This window comes from Jaculus jaculus, chromosome 10 (assembly GCF_020740685.1).
Source record: "Jaculus jaculus isolate mJacJac1 chromosome 10, mJacJac1.mat.Y.cur, whole genome shotgun sequence".
Taxonomy (NCBI): Eukaryota; Metazoa; Chordata; class Mammalia; order Rodentia; family Dipodidae; genus Jaculus; species Jaculus jaculus.
The window spans coordinates 41,575,140-41,593,944 of NC_059111.1; positions in this window are offsets into that span (position 1 = coordinate 41,575,140).

Genomic DNA, 18,805 nt, shown 5'->3' on the forward strand with positions numbered 1-18,805 from the left:
CATATGGTAGATCAATCTCTAGCTGTTTTAGGAACCTCCACACTGTTTTCCACAATGGCTGGACCAAATTGCATTCCCACCAGCAGTGCAGAAGGGTTCCTTTTTTTCCACATCCCCGCCAACATTTATGATCATTTGTTTTCATGATGGTGGCCAATCTGACAGGAGTGAGATGGAATCTCAATGTAGTTTTAATCTGCATTTCCCTGATGACTAGTGACGTAGAACATTTTTTTAGATGCTTATATGCCATTCGTATTTCTTCCTTTGAGAACTCTCTATTTAGCTCCATAGCCCATTTTTTGATTGGCTTGTTTGATTCCTTATTATTTAACTTTTTGAGTTCTTTGTATATCCTAGATATTAATCCTCTATCAGATATATAGCTGGCGAAGATTTTTTCCCATTCTGTAGGTTGCCTCTTTGCTTTTTTCACTGTGTCCTTTGCGGTGCAAAATCTTTGTAATTTCATGAGGTCCCAATGATTAATCTGTGGTTTTATTGCCTGAGCAATTGCGGTTGTATTCAGAAAGTCTTTGCCAAGACCAATATGTTGAAGGGCTTCCCCTACTTTTTCCTCTAGCAGATTCAAAGTTTCCGGTCTGATGTTAAGGTCTTTAATCCATTTGGACTTAATTCTTGTGCATGGCGAGAGAGAAGAATCTATTTTCATTCTTCTGCAGATATTTATCCAGTTTTCAAAACACCATTTGCTGAAGAGGCTGTCTCTTCTCCAATGAGTATTTTTGGCATTTTTATCGAATATCAGGTGGCTATAGCTACTTGGGCTTACATCTGGGTCCTCTATTCTGTTCCACTGATCTACATGTCTGTTTTTGTGCCAGTACCATGCTGTTTTTGTTACTATGGCTCTGTAGTATAGGTTAAAATCAGGTATGGTGATACCACCAGCCTCTTTTTTGTTGCTCAGTATTATTTGAGATATTCGAGGTTTTTTGTGGTTCCAAATGAATTTTTGGATTGTTTTTTCTATTTCCATGAAGAAAGCATTTGGAATTTTGATAGGGATTGCATTAAATGTGTAGATTGCTTTAGGTAAGATTGCCATTTTCACAATATTGATTCTTCCAATCCAGGAAAAAGGGATGTTTCTCCACTTTCTAGTGTCTTCTGCAATTTCTCGCTTGAGTGTTTTAAAGTTCTCATTGTATAGATTCTTTACTTCCTTGGTTAGGTTTATTCCAAGGTATTTTATTTTTTTTGATGCAATTGTGAATGGGAGTGATTCTCTGATTTCATTTTCTGTGTGTTTGTTGTTAGCATATATGAAGGCTACTGATTTCTGTGTATTTATTTTGTATCCTGCTACATTGCTGTAGGTTTTGATCAGCTATAACAGCTTGCTAGTAGAGTCTTTAGGGTCCTTTATGTATAGAATCATGTCATCTGCAAATAATGATAACTTGATTTCTTCCTTTCCAATTTGTATCCCTTTTATGTGTGTCTCTTGCCTTATTGCTATGGCTAAGACTTCCAAAAGTATATTAAATAGAAGTGGGGACAGTGGACACCCTTGTCTTGTTCCTGATTTTAGTGGAAAAGCTTCCAGCTTTTCCCCATTTAGTAATATGTTGGCTGTAGGATTGTCATAAATAGCCTTTATTATATTGAGATATGTTCCTTCTATTCCCAGTCTCTGTAGGACTTTTATCATGAAGGGATGTTGGATTTTGTCAAATGCTTTCTCTGCGTCTAATGAGATGATCATCTGATTTTTCTCCTTCAACCCATTTATGTAATGTATTACATTTATAGATTTGCGTATGTTGAACCAACCCTGCATCTCTGGGATAAAGCCTACTTGGTCAGGGTGAATGATCTTTTTGATATACTCTTGTATTCTGTTTGCCAATATTTTGTTGAGAATTTTTGCATCTATGTTCATGAGGGAGATTGGCCTGTAATTTTCTGTTTTTGTTCTATCTTTGCCTGGTTTTGGTATCAGGGTGATGCTGGCCTCATAGAAGGAGTTTGGTAGAATTCCTTCTTTTTCTATTTCCTGGAAAAGCTTAAGAAGCAATGGTGTTAGCTCTTCCTTAAAAGTCTGGTAAAATTCAGCAGTGAATCCATCCGGGCCTGGGCTTTTTTTCGTTGAGAGATTATTGATAAGTGTTCGGATCTCCATGTTTGTTATAGGTCTATTTAAGTGATTAATCTCATTTTGATTTAATTTAGGTAGGTCATATAGATCAAGGAAATCATCCATTTCTTTCAGATTTTCATACTTTGTGGAGTATATGCTTTTATAGTATGTCCCTGTGATTTTTTGAATTTCTCTGGAATCTGTTGTGATGTTACCTTGTTCATCTCTGATTTTATTAATTTGTGTCTTCTCTCTTTCTTTTGGTCAGATTTGCTAAGGGTTTATCAATCTTGTTTATCCTTTCAAAGAACCAACTCTTTGTTTCATTAATTCTTTGGATTGTTCTTTTTGTTTCTATTTCATTAATTTCTGCCCTAATCTTTATTATTTCTTCCCGTCTACTGATTTTTGGTTTGCCTTGTTCTTCTTTTTCCAAGGCTTTAATGCGAAGCATTAGGTCGTTTACTTGCGACCTTTCTAATTTCTTAATATAGGCACTTAAGGCTATAAATTTACCTCTTAGAACTGAGTTCATTGTGTCCCAGAGATTTGGGTATGTTGTGTTCTCATTATCATTTGACTCTATAAATTTTTTGATTTCCTTTTTGATTTCTTCATTGACCCATTCATCATTTAGTAGTGTATTGTTTAGTTTCCATGATGTTGTGTATGCTCTATAGCCTTTCTTGCTACTGATTTGTAGTTTAATTCCATTGTGGTCAGATAGAATGCAAGGAATTATTTCAATTTTCCTGAATTTGTTAAGATTTGCTTTGTGTCCTAATATATGGTCTATCTTAGAGAATGTTCCATGTGCTGCTGAAAAGAATGTATATTCTGCAGCCTTTGGATGAAATGTCCTGTATATATCTGTTAGGTCCATTCCTTCTATGTCGTCATTTAGTCCAGATGCCTCTCTGTTTATTCTTTCCCGGGATGACCTGTCAATTGATGAGAGTGGGGTTTTAAAGTCACCCACCACCACTGTGTTTGGTGTTATCTGTGACCTTAGTTCTAATAGTGTTTGTTTGACGAATTTGGGAGCCCCCATGTTAGGTGCATATATGTTTAGGATTGTAATGTCCTCCTGTTGGAGTGTGCCCTTAATCAATATAAAGTGACCTTCCTTATCTTTCTTGACTAATGTCGGACTAAAGTCTACCCTGTCTGATATTAGGATAGCAACCCCTGCTTGTTTTCTAGGCCCATTTGCTTGAAACACCGTCTTCCAACCTTTCACCCTAAGATAATGTCTATCCTTTGTAGAAAGGTGAGTTTCTTGGAGACAACCAATTGTAGGATCCTGCTTTTTAACCCAGTCTGCAAATCTATGTCTTTTCGTTGGGGCATTGAGACCGTCGATATTAAGAGATATTATTGAAAGGTGTGTATTTATGTTTGCTATTTTTCTGTGTGTGTGTGTTTCTGGTTCTACCTGTGCTCTCTTCTGTTAACTGGTATTTGAGTATAGCTTGTTTTTTCTAGGATCCTTATATGTGTGCTTTTCCTTTTGTTCAGCATGGAGGATTCTATCAAGTATTTTCTGTAGAGCTGGTTTTATCTTCAAATACTCCTTTAACCTGCTTTTGTCATGGAATGTCTTTATTTCTCCATCTATTTGAATGGATAACTTTGCAGGATAAAGTAACCTTGGTTGACAGTTGTTATCTTTCAGAACTTGGAATATATCACTCCAAGCCCTTCTGGCTTTACAAGTTTGTTTTGAATAATCTGCTGTAATCCTGATGGGCTTGCTTTTGTAGGTAACTTGATTTTTCTCTCTAACTGCTTTCAATATTTTTTCTTGGGTTTGTGTGTTTAGAAGTTTGATTATAATATGGCGAGGAGAGGTTCTTTCTGGGTTTTGTCTGGCTGGGGTTCTACAGGCTTCCTGTATCTGTATTGGCACCTCTTTCCCAATTTGGGGGAAATTTTCCTCTATGATTTTGTTGAAGACGCCTACTATGCCTCTGGAGTGGAGTTCTTCTCCTTCTACTATGCCCTGAATTCTTATATTGGATCTTTTCATAGTGTCCCGAATATCTTGAAATTCCCACTCATACTTTTCTATAAGTTTGTCTTTCTCTTTGTTGGACTGCATTAGGTCTGCCACCTGGTCTTCTAGCTTAGATAGTCTGTCGTCGCCCTCATCCATCCTACTGGTGAGATTTTCTACAGAGTTTTTCATTTCATTAACTGTGTTCTTCATTGCTAGTAATTCTGACTGGTTTTTCTTTATTATTTCTATTTCCCTACTTATGTCTTGCATTGCCTTCTTTATTTCATTAAATTGTTGTCCTGCCTCTTCTTTGATTCCTTTGATTTCCTCTTTGATTTCTTCTTTGATTGTTTTCATGTGTTCTTTGACCTCTTTGAACATATTTATAATTATTCTTTTGAACTCTTTCTCAGGCATTTCCTCTAACTCTTTCTCACTGGAGGACATTTCTGATGCATTAATACTTTTAGGTGGATTTATATCGTCTTGCTTTTTAGTGTTTCTTGTGTTATAATGTATATATTTTTGCATCTTGGATTAAGTTAATGCTTGGATTTTCTAGCTATCTGTGTATTCTTAGCTGTACCAATTGATTTGATGTAATATATTTTCAGGTTAGGAACTTAAGGTATTAGGCGTGGCTCTTAAGACTCTCAGAGTATCTACAAAGATGTTCTTAGGGGTTGAGTTTCCCTGCTATAGGAGTATTCAAGCAGGCTGAGTGGAAAAAAATACAGGTAGATTCTAAAATTTAACTAAACACTGTACACATTCAATCAAAAACAGCCCCGAGTATGTATGCAAGAGTAGTTATTATAATGACCAGATCCTCTATCAACAAAGAGGTTTAGATTTCTGGTCTGTTGAGGGATCCAAGTCAGCTTGTGACCAAGTGAGACCCTTCCCTGGTGCAATCCCAGTTACCTTGGGTGATTTTCGTCTCAGTCAAGTTGCTGCCTGGGTCGTCGGGCTGCTGTTCTGATTTCTGGAGCTGGGCACTTGCTTTTCCTACGGGGCAAAGTGAGCCACTGCTGCTGCCTCTGCTGCTGCTGTAGCTGCCACTGCTGGAGCCACCACTGCTGCTGAAGCTGCTGCTGTTCTGTCCACTGCTGCTGCTCCCCCTGAAGCTGCTGCTGCAGAGTCTGCCGCTGCTGCCACTCCTGGGTCTGCTGCTGCTGGTGCCGCTGTTACTGGTGCTGGAGCCGCTGATCTTGCTGTCGCACTCTGCTCCTGCTTGGGTCCTGTTGTCAGCCCAAGTTGGTGTGGCCGGGTCCCGGGCCGCTGCTCTGTTCGCCGGAGCTGGGCTCTGGCGGTGGGGAAGGGAGGGAGCCGCGGCTGCTCTGGTTGTCTCGTTGTTCCACGTGTTCTTGTACCTCGCGGTCTGCTTCTCCGTTGCTCGCTGCCGCTCTCCCCTCACATTTCCCGAGTTGCGGAGAGAGCGGTTTGAGTGGAAAATCCCACACCTGGCTTTTCCTGCGGCTCGAGCCGAGTCTGGCGGCTTTCTGCTGTGACGCGGCCGCGGTGGTTGGCCGAGCTGCCGGAGCCGCTTTTCCCGCCTGTGCAGGCTCTGGATGCTCTATAACTCTTCCACTTCTCTGCTGCCGCTTCAATTTCCTATACACCTCACTCTTTAGTAAAAGTGTGTATTTTGCTGAGTTTTTTTGGTCTTTTTTCCCCCCTGGGCTGCTTTGGCGTGGTACCTACGCCGCCATCTTAACCGGAAGTCTCTAAATTTTTTATTTATTTATTTTTATTATTGGCATCCCACATCCCATAGAAGATTTAGTAAGGGGAAATTGAATTAAAATGTGACCATCGATATAAAAATCAGTGTTAAACCATCTCACTGGGACCTATGTTGTGGGTAAATTTGGGGTTGTATTGTATTTACTGGACCCCCCCCCAAGTCCTGAGTTCATATCTTTAAAGTAACCAAAGCATTGGAAATTCCAGAATCAAGAAGATGCACTTTTAAAACACTGTTGAAACCTTTTATTTTATTTGAGAGAGAGAGAGAGAGCAAAGGAGATAATGGGAATGCTACGGATTTCAGTCACAGTAAACAAGCCCCAGACACATGTGCCATATTGTGCATCTGACGTGGGTCCTGAGGGAAAAAAAAAAAAAAAAGGTTCTTTGGCTTCATAGGCAAGCACCTTAACAGCCAAGCCCAAGAAAGGATTTTTAAAACACACCACATTTGATTCATATATCTCAAAAATGTGGGGAAGAGGAAAAAAAGAAAAAAAACACCTGATGGCTGTGTAGGTGAAGTGAGGAGAAGGAAAATGTAAGGTTCGGAAAGTACTAAAGACTGTGTAGGACCACTCTGAGACAGAGAAAAACATTTTTACTGGAGTCCAAGCTACTGGGCTGGTTTGTAGAAACTTGATAAAACATTAGCCCGTCTCCCAGCCCCCCTGCAGCCAGTCATGTAGCTGTCATAGAGAAGGCAAGACAGACAGAGGAGAGCGACAGACAGAGAAAGAGGCAGCACTAGTGAGAGAGAGAATGGGCACAGCAGGGCTTCCAGCCACTGCAGACGAGTTCCAGATGTGTGGGCTCCCTTTTGAGCCTAGGACCGGGATCCTTAGGATTCAGCAAGCGCTGAACCGCTAAGCCATCTCGCCAGCCCAAGACTTATTTTTATTAGTATAAGTAAATGGATTGTGAAAGGGTCAGCCTCTTGTGATGTACTTCTTTTAGACAAAGGGCTAATCTATATTATTTGGACTTCTGAAACAATATCTTAGGGTGAGCCAGTGGACCCAGACAGTTGAAGTTGGATTGTCACAGAAACATCTGAGTGTGGGATAACTATACATGATTGCTACAAGGGTAAGATTATAGTTAAATACACTATCCCAATATTAACAGAATTATTGCCAGAAATGATAGGTATGATCATCATGAAGATCGAGAAATTTACAAAATGGTATAGTATATATCTGTTCTCATCACAGTGAACATGTCTATTGAAAGTCACAGTCTGGGCTATGATGATTCTTATTTGTTGGCTATATTTTTCTATTGAATGCTTAAGACCAAGTAGGTGGCCAAAGTTTAATTTTATATTGTAATTTTGAAGGTCAATTGTGACTCTTTAGGGGAGACTTTTAGGGGCTAGAGGAGCTCTATGGCTCTGTCAGCATTTGTGCTATCTACTGAGATGAGTCAGGTATGTGCTGACCATGTGGCATCCCTACCCTTGGAAGCATTAAGGGTCTTTCCTTCTGTTATGACTCTCCTTCTGCAGATTGGATAGTGACTGGAATCTATTTTTGGGGGGGTCTCCATGTCTCACTGATCAAGAAGATAGGTGACTTACCAAGAGCTTTAGGATCCTCTAGAGAAAGAAGTGTCTTGTCCCTTCTGACCTTGTGGTGTTGGGACCAAAATATTGGGTACCTTGTTAAACTCTAAGTCCTCATCATTCTGGCCACTACATCTGGTTGTTAAGCACCCAAGGGAAAAATAGGAATATAAACTATGCCTGTATCTTTTGTCTTTAACAAAACAGATCTAGTTAAAACAGTATTAAAAGACCTTAGCATTTTGTTAGAACATTTAACTTATGGGGTCTGATGACATGGAAAGCCTTATCTGAAAGATAGGAAATATATAATTTAACAGTTGTAAGCACAGACAAAACATGTTAACCATCCTGGAGCTAATTTTTATTAATAAAAAAATAAATATTAACTTGGGCTTTTATTTAATTTTAGTGTCCTGATGAGATCCATAAGTATTGTTTCACATTGGAGGATCTGAACGTTAATATGATACAAATCTATCAACAAACTCAAATCAAGCATTTAAAAACCTCTGGCTATTGTTACAGCAGATATAAACAAGCACTTCCAGTTTTAAAGCTTGAAGTCTGTCTTTAGTAACTTAGAAACACACACACACACACACACACACACACACACACACACACACACGTACTCATGTACATTTTAGTGTATTTAATCTTTTTGTCTAAACTGGGTTAGACATCAAGTTTATCATGATAGAGAAATTGCATCAAGCAGGGTGCTGTCATTCTCTTCCTTCATTTGGACTCCGTCTTGGGATTTTTGTCCTACCTAGTGGGAAATATACCACATGGAGGCCAGGAGCCCCTGTAAATGAACATGGATTTTAGATATAATAAAAAAAAGTAAAGGTAGACAGGCATGGTGCTATATACCTTTAATCCCAGCACTCAGGAGGCAGAGGTAGGAGGATTACCATGAGTTTGAGACCACCTTGAATTTAGTGAATTCATTCCAGGTCAGCCTGGGCTAGACTGAGACCCTACCTTGAAAAACCAAAAATTTTTTAAAAAAGTGTACTTCCCCAAAGATTAAGAGTGAAAACAGTAATTAAAATTTTTAAATATTGCCCCTTCCCACCCCTGAATGGCTGCCAGGATAGGAGAGAGTAAGTGTTGCTGCCACATTTCTGGAGAGAGAGAGAGAGTGTGTCAGTCCTTTATATACTTTAGAGTTCACACCCAGTACACCAGCTGTCTAGCCAAATGGCTCACCTACACATGGGCAGGGTGCACACTCAAGAGAGATGTGACTGGGTGAGACAGGCAAACAGTAAATCCCACAACTGAAGTAGGCAAGGTGAGCTGAGATAGGCAAGGGTAGCTGGGATAGGCATGGTGATAGTATGACATAAGATTGCTCTCCTAAGGACCATCCTGCCTAGCCAGATCTACCTATTTTGGTAATTCTACAGTTGAATTTGAAAAAGTAATTTGACTGATGGCATATATGTTCCAGTCAGTTTTGCATTGCTGGTAGAAATCATTCAACCCAGAGCAGCTACATAATGGCAGTGAAAATGACGGCATGAACAGAGGGTGGACATCATCCCCTGGCCAACAGGAGAGTATGCCAAACACTGGCAAGGGGAAACTGGCTATGACAACCATAAGCCCCACCCCCAACAATACGCTGCCTCCGGGAGGTGTTAATTCCCAAATCTCCATCCATCATCTGGGGACCTAGCATTCAGAATGCCTATGTTTATGGGGGACACCTGACTCAAACCATCACAATATAGAACTGAGACATATAAGATTTAACATTGGAAAAATTACTACAAGTTTAAGTTACAGGCACAGAGACTGGTTTTAGGTTACTAAACTTACCATTGTTAAGGTTATTACCACCATTCAGGATTCCTCAACTACTTGATATTGGAACATTGGAAAGATGCCTGAGGTTTTCCCGCCCAGTAAAAACCAAATGAATTGGGATGCAAACTCATTTGAAAGGAGATGACTTTAAGGAAAGGATGTGCTCTTCAAGGTCAGAATTTATTTTTGTTAACATGGCTGTGTCCTGCACAGCTAGTATTTTAGAAGCATGATTTTAGAAGCATGAAGATGGTATGTAGAAGTAGGTCATGAATTGCACATGGTTCCAGGAACTGCTGCTGAGATCTGGCATAGGGAAGGGAATGTGTGTCTCTGATTATTGAAAGATGTGGAAACACGAAGATGTTTTGGATATACCAGGACTGTGCAAGGTCTACTGTGGAGCACTGTTGGCTCAGTTTGGAAGTTTTCCTTGGCTACTCAGCCCACCTGGAGGGTGAAGCTGAAAAATCCAGAGACTATTGGATATTGGACTTGAACTACATATGTTTGATATTTACCTGATGGTTATTGATTTTGCACCGGTCTATAGCAATGACAACGTTATATGTTGAAAGTATGTAACTTATTTTGATTTTACAAGACTCACAGTTAAGAGATTGTCTTGAATCTCAGTTGGTATAGACTATGGGACCTTTAAAATTGGATTGAATACAATTTACTATGTGAGATTGTCATGAGTCTATTGGGGTACAGCAGGAGAATGTGGTAGTTTGAATGTATGGCCCCATCATAGACTCAGATGTTTTATTAATGCTTGTTACTTGTATTTCCAGCCACCTGCCTGGAAGAAGTGTTACTGGGGATCCTTTCCTAAGGTGTGTTTGTGGACAGATCTGATTTCCAGCCCAAAGGTGTAAGAGGCTAGTCTGAGCTCTGGTTCCTGCTCTTTGTACTTCCCTATAGTGCTTGTTTGGTAGAGTGTCTGTCTCTGCTTAGATTTTTTTTTTTTTTTTTGCATTCCGCAAACAATTTTATCAAATATTCTTTAATCTCACAGACAACAATTTGAAACAAGCACAACAGTTTTGCAGTACAGTTAGATTTCCATATAAAACTTACAATTTCAAATATAGCCAATCTGATAACTTTTTCATAATATAAAAAAGGATGAGATGCAGATTTTTCACTAAACAAACTACATAAAATATTTAAAATAATCATTAAAATTCAACATTAGAATTTATAAAGATTAGCTATAACAATATATTGGCAAGTCGTTTTCCATGATTATAAAAAAAAAAAATCCCGGGCTGGAGAGATGGCTTAGCAGTTAAGCGCTCGCCTATGAAGCCTATGGACCCCGGTTCAAGGCTCGGTTCCCCAGGTCCCACGTTAGCCAGATGCACAAGGGGGCGCAAGTGTCTGGAGTTCATTTGCAGAGGCTGGAAGCCCTGGCGTGCCCATTCTCTCTCTCTCCCTCTATCTGTCTTTCTCTCTGTGTCTGTTGCTCTCAAATAAAAAAAAAAAAAAAAGAACAAAAAAATATTTAAAAAAAATCCCATGTTAATTCCCTCCCTCCACCGCTTAGATATGTTAAAGGGAGCCAGCATATTCTGCCATTATAGAACTTCCTCTGGATCTGCAAGCTAAATAAACCCTTTCTGTGATAAATTGTGCCTGGTCTGGATGTCCATCCCAGCAACATGGAGCTAACTACAATACATATTGATATCCTTAGCTTGCTTTTTTTCCCACCCACTTAAACATGTACACATTATTCTAACCCAGACCTTCTATATCATCACTGTAACTTTTTACAGACTCACCCTGTTCTGGTTTTGAAAGTTCTGAATCTCCTGTATACTTCCTTAGGCTTCCTCACTGGACAATTGTCAGATTACACTGCAGATTTTCATCCGACCTGTTCATGGTTTTAAATTCTCACTTGTCTCTTCACTTGCACAAACTGCCAGAGCCTTGGTTCTATGGGACAAATGGGCTTTCACTTTGGAGTAGCAGGACAGGAGGTATTTGGTATCTATGAGCCTCTAAAGGCAGGTGCTATGGGGAGGGCCAACATAGGCAATCCCATCCAGTCTGGGGTAAATCAGGAGCAGAAGCAGGATTTTCCCAGCTGACCTGGGCTCTGTGGAAGAAGAGAAATTATGGTGCTTCTGTGGTGTATAGGCCTACTGGACTCTACTGGACTCAGAGGAAATCAAGGAGGCAGTTTTTGTAAGTTCAGGCAGGAGTTATCAGTGTACCCAGTTATGGGTTAGCAGCCCCCATGGTTTCTGGCAATTGTACATCCAGACCATGGTTGATGGAGTGACTATGGTCTGGAAAGATTGTCATACTGGAAGATTGTGACATACGGATCAGGGACGCAGGACTGACACCATATCCTGGCACACTGGTATCAAATTCTATCAAACAACAAACCTTTTAAATTGTGTTATGGTTATTTATGCATTAAATACTTCTTGCTGGGAATGGGTGGACATGTTTGTAATCCTACTCACTCAAAATGCAGTGCAGGTGAGGGGGGATACAGTTGAGCTAAGTGGACCCCTGAAGGTAAAAAGGCAGGAAAGTCTGTACTTGGTAGAAATCAAAGATAATCTGACTTCTTATCGCTTGCCTACTTCCCTAGATCCATTTCTTTACAAACAACCAGGACAGTGCAGCAAGCTGCTAGTGAAAGACCATGGGTCTCTGGCTGCCTAAATGAAGAGGAGATAAAAACTGCCCCAGCAAAAACCCAGGCCTATGCACTTGGCTAGAAAGGGTTTTTTTTTACAACAGGCCTGGGTCCCAGCCACATGCCTCCACTCTGCCATGGAGGCAATGGAGCTGAGGTCTGTCAACTGGGTAGGAGAGGTAACCTTCCTGTCCCCAGGAAATACAGAGATACAGTGAGAAAAGACATGTCTGATGGTACTTGCTAACTGCTTTGATTTTTCTGACAAAGTGCTCTATGGCAAAATATACCTTTAAATAACTGTAAATCAGCTATTCATACAAGTATTATAAAAAGCAAAACCTGATGGTCCAGGTCTATTATCCTAACTACTCGGGAACCTCAGAAAGGAGGATCACCATTTCAAGGGCCTGACCCCACATTTGAAAATCACTTGGCTTTAAAATTGCTTGGTAAAAATAAGTACATATTTTTAATTTGAAGTATATCTAATATTTTCTCTTTTGTTTAGGCTTTAAACAAATAAGATGATATTTCTAGACACTTTGGTTTCTTTATTTGATTTATTTCAAGGTTTTTTTTGTTGTTGTTTCTGTCTTTAAAAGTCAGATTTAAATAAAGCCTACAGTGAGATTAAAAATTTATATAAATAGCCCTGGTTTAATCACATAATAAATGAAATAACTGGGTTTATGTTCAAGGTCAATTTCAACCTGCGAAGATTATTGAAAACAACAAAATTTCCCAGAGGTGGTGGCTTCCTATTGGTATGTATTTTAAGAACTCATAATGATCCTGTCACTTAAAAAGGAGTATACAACTGGCCTGAATTCCAGGCCAACATGCCCTAAAATAATAAAAATCGGCTTTAACTACTTTTAATAAAATGTACAGATGTATTAGAAGTATTGATAAAGATTATCCTCTAAACAGATGTAATGTTTTGTCTGTATTCAGAGGCTTATTACTTTAAAAAATGTATTTCATGGAGTTTATTAATAGGGCCTGTTTCAAATCAATGGATTATATAAAACTGACTATATAAATTATGTAATTAGTTTATATTTTTATTTATTTGAGAGCAACAGACACAGGGAGAAGGCGGCAGATAGAGAGAGAGAGAGAGAATGGGTGTGCCAGAGCTTGTAGCCACTGCAAACACACTCCAGATGCATGTGCCACCTTGTGCTTACGTGGGTCCTGGGGAAGGGAGCCTTGAATTGAGTCTCGAACTGTGGTCCTTAGGCAAGCACTTAACTGCTAAACCATCTCTCCAGCCTTTTTTTTTTTTTTTTTAGGAAGGGTTTTTCTCTAGCCCAGGCTGACCTAAAATTCACTATGAAGTCTCAGGGTGACCTTGAATGCACAGCAATCCAACTACCTCTGTTTCTTGAGTGCTGGTATTAAAGGTGTATGTCACCAGTACACTTGTTTTTGATCTATTTGTTTTTTTTTTTAGTGGAACTTAGCTCAGAATGTTAAAATAAGTGGATACAGGTGCCTGTACGTAGAAAGAATATAGGAGATCTTAACAAGACCAAATTTTGCTTAAAAATTAATTGCTTTTTATAAGGAACCAAAAGCTAATTTTTAGGCTAAATAGATAAACACCATGACTAAAATTTTTAACTGTATACAGACTCTTAAGGGTGCTCTAAAAGTTTTATATAGGGACACAGACTTAACCTAAATTGAGTTTACATTAGACACAATTGAGTAAGCTGAGTCAAGGTATTTGATCAGGTTACCAAATCTTTATGTAAAATAAGCATAAGGCTTACCTAAAACATATGGTAAAGTAAAAACATATGATAGAAAGGCATCAAGTAAGTGATATCTCTATCACTCTTAAATACAACAATGGGTAAGATCCCTATATTTAAGATAATAAAACCAGATATTATCTTTAAAATAATAAACTTTGGTCCCTAGAGCATTCTGAAACATTTGCAAATGGAAGAGGGAAATCCATATCTCAGGCCCCCACAGAACAAAGAAGGGAACTTGATACCAAGAAATGCCCATTATCCCCCTTCCTGCCTCCCCCCCCCCCCCCCCCCCGCTCAGATGGGCATTTAGGTTGTCAAGACAAGTAAATGTGAGAGTCTTCACATTTGGTTTTATCTCGCCAGTGGCACTGCTTATATGATGTGATATAAGACATGTGCAAGGCTGGGGGAGTGCTGGAGGTACTTGGGTTTGGGAGCTGCCCTTGTAGGATGAACACGGAAGTCCTATGTTGGAACTTCCTTGCTCTAGGAGTTACATAGACTGTGTTATGTGTCTCCATTTGATTGGGGAGAAAAAAATTGGATTAGGACTCCTGTAGAAGGTGAATTAAAAAAATAATTCCAGCTGGGTGTAGTAGCACATGCCTTTCATATCAACACTTGGGAAGCTGAGGTATGAACATCACTATAAATTTGAGATCACCCTGAGATTAATACCAGATTAGCCTAGGCATCAGTATGTCCCTACCTCAGCAAACAAAACAAAAACCTTAATTTGTTTTCCCAACTCTGGTTGGAGGAATGCTTCCCTTTTATGGGAAAATGTGAGCCAGGATTGGGAATAACCTGACTGTATACTCTTTCTTTACTTTCTTACACTTTGTTTTAGATGGATTAGTCAGCTTCTAAAATCCCCCAAAAAGCCTCTGCTAGCCAGTCTCCTTAAAAACTGGGCTCATTTAGCTGGGCATGGTGGGACACGCCTTTAGGGAGGCAGAGGTAGGAGGATCGCCATGAGTTTGAGCCACGCTGAAACTACATAGTGAATTCCAGGTCAGCCTGGATCAGAGTGAGACCTTACCTCGAAAAACCAAAGAAGAAAAAAAAAAAAAAATAAACCCCACACAAACAAAACCACCAACAACCAAAAAAACAAAAATTGGGCTCATTTAGATGATACAGGGAGAACAGAAATTGCCCATTTCTTTTCTCCAGAGACTTGAGACAATTAAAAACATCCAAATGTAACTCCCAATACCACAGAGGAGGAAATTCTTAAATAAATTTTGAAGTCAGTCAACACCTGATATTTGTTTAAAAAAATTATAAAAATTGGTAGCTGAAACTTGAAATGTGGACTGTAAGAGAGCCCCTGAGCACTGAGACTGTAGCCAAAGCCCCTGCCCCGGGGTGTTTCTACATGAGGGTCTCAAGATCAGTCTGGCTAGTCATCACTGCAGTTTTTCTCTTAAAGGCTTCCTGAGAGCTGTTTTGTCACAGCTTGCAATGCTGGGACAGCGAGTGAGGTGGTAAGTTAGAAGGGCCTGGCTATGAAGATGGCTGGAGATAGAATGCTCCAGACACACAGAGCTGGCCCAGGGTTAAGTGCCTTAAGTTTGCCAGTCCTGAGCCCAGTTCTGCTTTCAAAGGAGAAAGTCTTTGCCTTCTATGTAGGCAACTATGCTACAAGTGCCTTTAGAAGTCATTGCCAACTACCCTCCAAAGGCTCCTTGCTGACAGAGGTTCTGCCAAACTACCCCCATCTTCCTGCAGGCTAGAGGACCGCTTCCTTAGTCTTCCAGATCTTCAACTGAATGTATGACCTGGAACATAGGATTCACTGGGATTCTTCAACACTTAGTCTGGAAATACTTTGGGGCCTGTCTTAGAACTGGATCATTTGTTTCCTGGTTCCATTACAGAACCTGGAAAAAAAATACCTGAAGAGACAAGCACCTAAAAGTTTGCTTCTTGAAAAAGGAAGAGAGAGAAAAAAAGCAATGTTTGCGTGTATCTCTTGTCTTTTTATGTTTATTATGTGAGTCTCTCAAAGACCCTCTCAGGCAGGAAATGATGGTTTTTAAACTTTCTTTTAGAGAAACTTGGCTTATCAAGTACATATGAAATATTTTCTAAGATTCTTAGCAAATAGTATGACTAAACAAAGCTAAATCTTGTGCTGAAATGAAAAGTGATCTTTTGGAGCCAGGGAATGCTGCTGTTTCTCCAGATGTGCCTGAAATGCTTCTCTGAGGGTAGTTTTATAGCTTAGCCTCGTTGTTCTCCTGCCCCTCTTTTGGGGTCCCAGGTATTACCTTCTGTTTTATTCACCAGAATTGCCTGCAGATATGGAACACGGTAGAACATTTCTCACAGGCTCTTGTCTAGTGTTAGTCTAGAGAGATGTGCTGGGCAGTGTGGTGGAGTGGCCCTAGTGTTGCACTAGGCGGAACATTTTAGCAGGCTGCTTCAGAACCAACACTCCTTGGATTACTTATGCTTTTGGCTATCTTTAAAAGAAAAAGAAGCAGAAGAAAAAACAGAGCTGGGTGTGGTGGTACATACCTGTAATCCTGGCATTCCAGAGGCTGCCTGAGCTACATAGTGAGACCCTTGGAGCCTGGATTTTATAGCTTTGTAATTCCTGGGCCACAATGTGACTGGTAAAAAGGGAGCTGGTTTGCAGGGCCCTTGTGCTATACAAGGCTAAACATTAAAAATGGAGTTGTAAGCCAGGTGTGGTGGCACACACCTTTAATCCCAGTACTCAGGAGGCAGAGGTAGGAAGATTGCCATGAGTTTGAGGGTATCCTGAGACTACATAGTGAATTCCAGGTCGGCCTACATTAGAGTGAAACCCTACCTTGAAAACAAAACAAAAAAAAAAGAGTTGTAGCTAGGCATGGTAGTGCATGTCTTTAATCCCAGCACTTGGGAAATAGAAATAGGTGGGTTGCCCATGAGTTCGAGGCTACCCTGAAATCATATAGTGAATTCCAGGTCAGCCTGGGCTAGAGCAAGACCTTACCTCGAAAAGAAACAAAAATAATTGTAACCCACTGTCAAGCATGGTAGTCTTTGAAAAGTGTAATATAAGAAGGTAGATGCTAAAGGTGTGTTACTGACTGATGTATGTACTGGCTGCAGTCCAGTGTGGGTATGAGAGAGCCTTTGTGGAAGGAATATTCCATCTTTGTGGTCCTTTGCAGGGGGGCACTGCACAGTAGAGATTAGCACATACAGATGACAGGGTGTACTCTGGGATGGTGAGTATCCAGTCTGCTGTGCATTTGGCAGAGTCCATGAATTCAGGGTAGTGCTTCCCGGGTGAGCAAAGAGGAATGAGGTCAGACTACCTTCCTACCTCCAAGACTTTGGGGAAAATCACCACAGAATATTGGCCATTATTTAAAATATTTAACTCCTTTGAATTCTCATCCTGTCCCTGAGGGATCGCATGGCCAAGAAGCCATAGATGTCCACCCTAACATTCTTTAGGCTAGAAGTGCTGCTGGAAATGAAGGCCTTCCTAGTAAATGGCTACTCTGCCTTCCCAGAGCCAAAAAAACAAGAGGCTGGGAGTGCTGGGTATAGCGATACACACACACACACACACACACACACACACACACACACGAGGCTGTGTCAGGAAGACTGCCACACAGCAAAGCCAGCCCAGGCTACTCAGCAAGACCCTGCTTCAAAAACAAATTTTTAAAAGGCTGCTTGCACTGGCTGTGTCATGGTGCTAAATGTACAAAAAATCCATATGCTCTTTTTCCTCCTTTCCAACATATGTGTTCAAATGAATAAAATGAAGTATGCAAATTGAAAATCATGTAAGGTACTTTTGGAATACAATATTTCTTTTAACCAATAAACTATTTTTACAGCAAAAAAAAAAAATTGGTAGCTGAGCAAGATAAAAGCTTAAAACAGTTGCTCCAGATGGCAAAATTTTTTATTATAATCAGAAAGGCAAGAAAAAGAAAGGGACCAAAAAGGGAGATGAAAAAGGATAACATTACCAACATAAAGTTATTGAAGGTTGCTCAGAAAAGGGCCTGTTCTTTAAAACATTTAATTGAATAAAATCCAAAATATGTTTTGCTGATGTTAAAGTTTTAATCAGTGTTGAAACAGTCCAGCAGTTAACAATGTCAATTTGTTCATGGTTTAAGAGATATAAAACTGGCTTTAAATCTCTCAATAAAGTAAATTAGGTTTCTCCATTTGTCCAAGTCTTAACTACTGGAGAAACTGAGTTCACATATAAGTGTTTAATTTCCAGAGATAAGATATTCAAACTTAAAGACATATTATTTTAAAGATAGCACCTATTTTATGTCTGCTAATTCTATCAAATGGTCATCATTAGTTTTAATCACTTATGTTTAAGTGATTTAATTTCACTCACTGTAACTTTATCTTCCTGTTAGGCAAAATATTTTGGTATAGTTTGCCTAAGCTTTATCAATTTTTAAAAAAAAATTTTTTTTATTTTTATTTATTTATTTGAGAGTGACAGACAGAAGAAGAAAGAGAAAGAGAATGGGTGTGCCAGGGCTTACAGCCACTGCAAAGGATCTCCAGATGTGTGTGCCCCTTGTGCATCTAGCTAACATGGGGAATCGAGCCTTGAAACAGGGAGGGTCCTTGGGCTTCACAGGCAAGCGCTTAACCATTAAGCCATCTCTCCAACCCAGCTTTATTAATTTTAAGTCATGGGTAAGACATACAATTGTTTTATGTTAATAAAAATTCCTATTATACGTAAAATCAATGCTCTCCAAGATTAAGCTAAAAACATTGGTTGTTAAATAGTGTTTTTTCTTTCTTTCTTTATGTTTTTGTTTATTTGTTTTGGTTTTTCAAAGTAGGGTCTCACTCTAGCTCAGGCTGACCTGGAATTCACTCTGTAGTCTCAGGGTGGCCTTGCACTCACAGCGATCTTCCTACGTCTGCCTCCCAAGAGCTGGGATTAAAGGCGTGCGCCACCACGCCCAGCTTCTTTATTTTTTAAAATATTTTATTTTTATTTATTTATTTGAGAGAGAGAACAAGGAAGAGGGAGAGAGAGACAGAATGGGTGTGCCAGGGCCTCTAGCCTCTGCAAAAAATCCAGGTGCATGTGCATCTGGCTTGTTTGGGTACTAGGGAATTAAACCTTGGT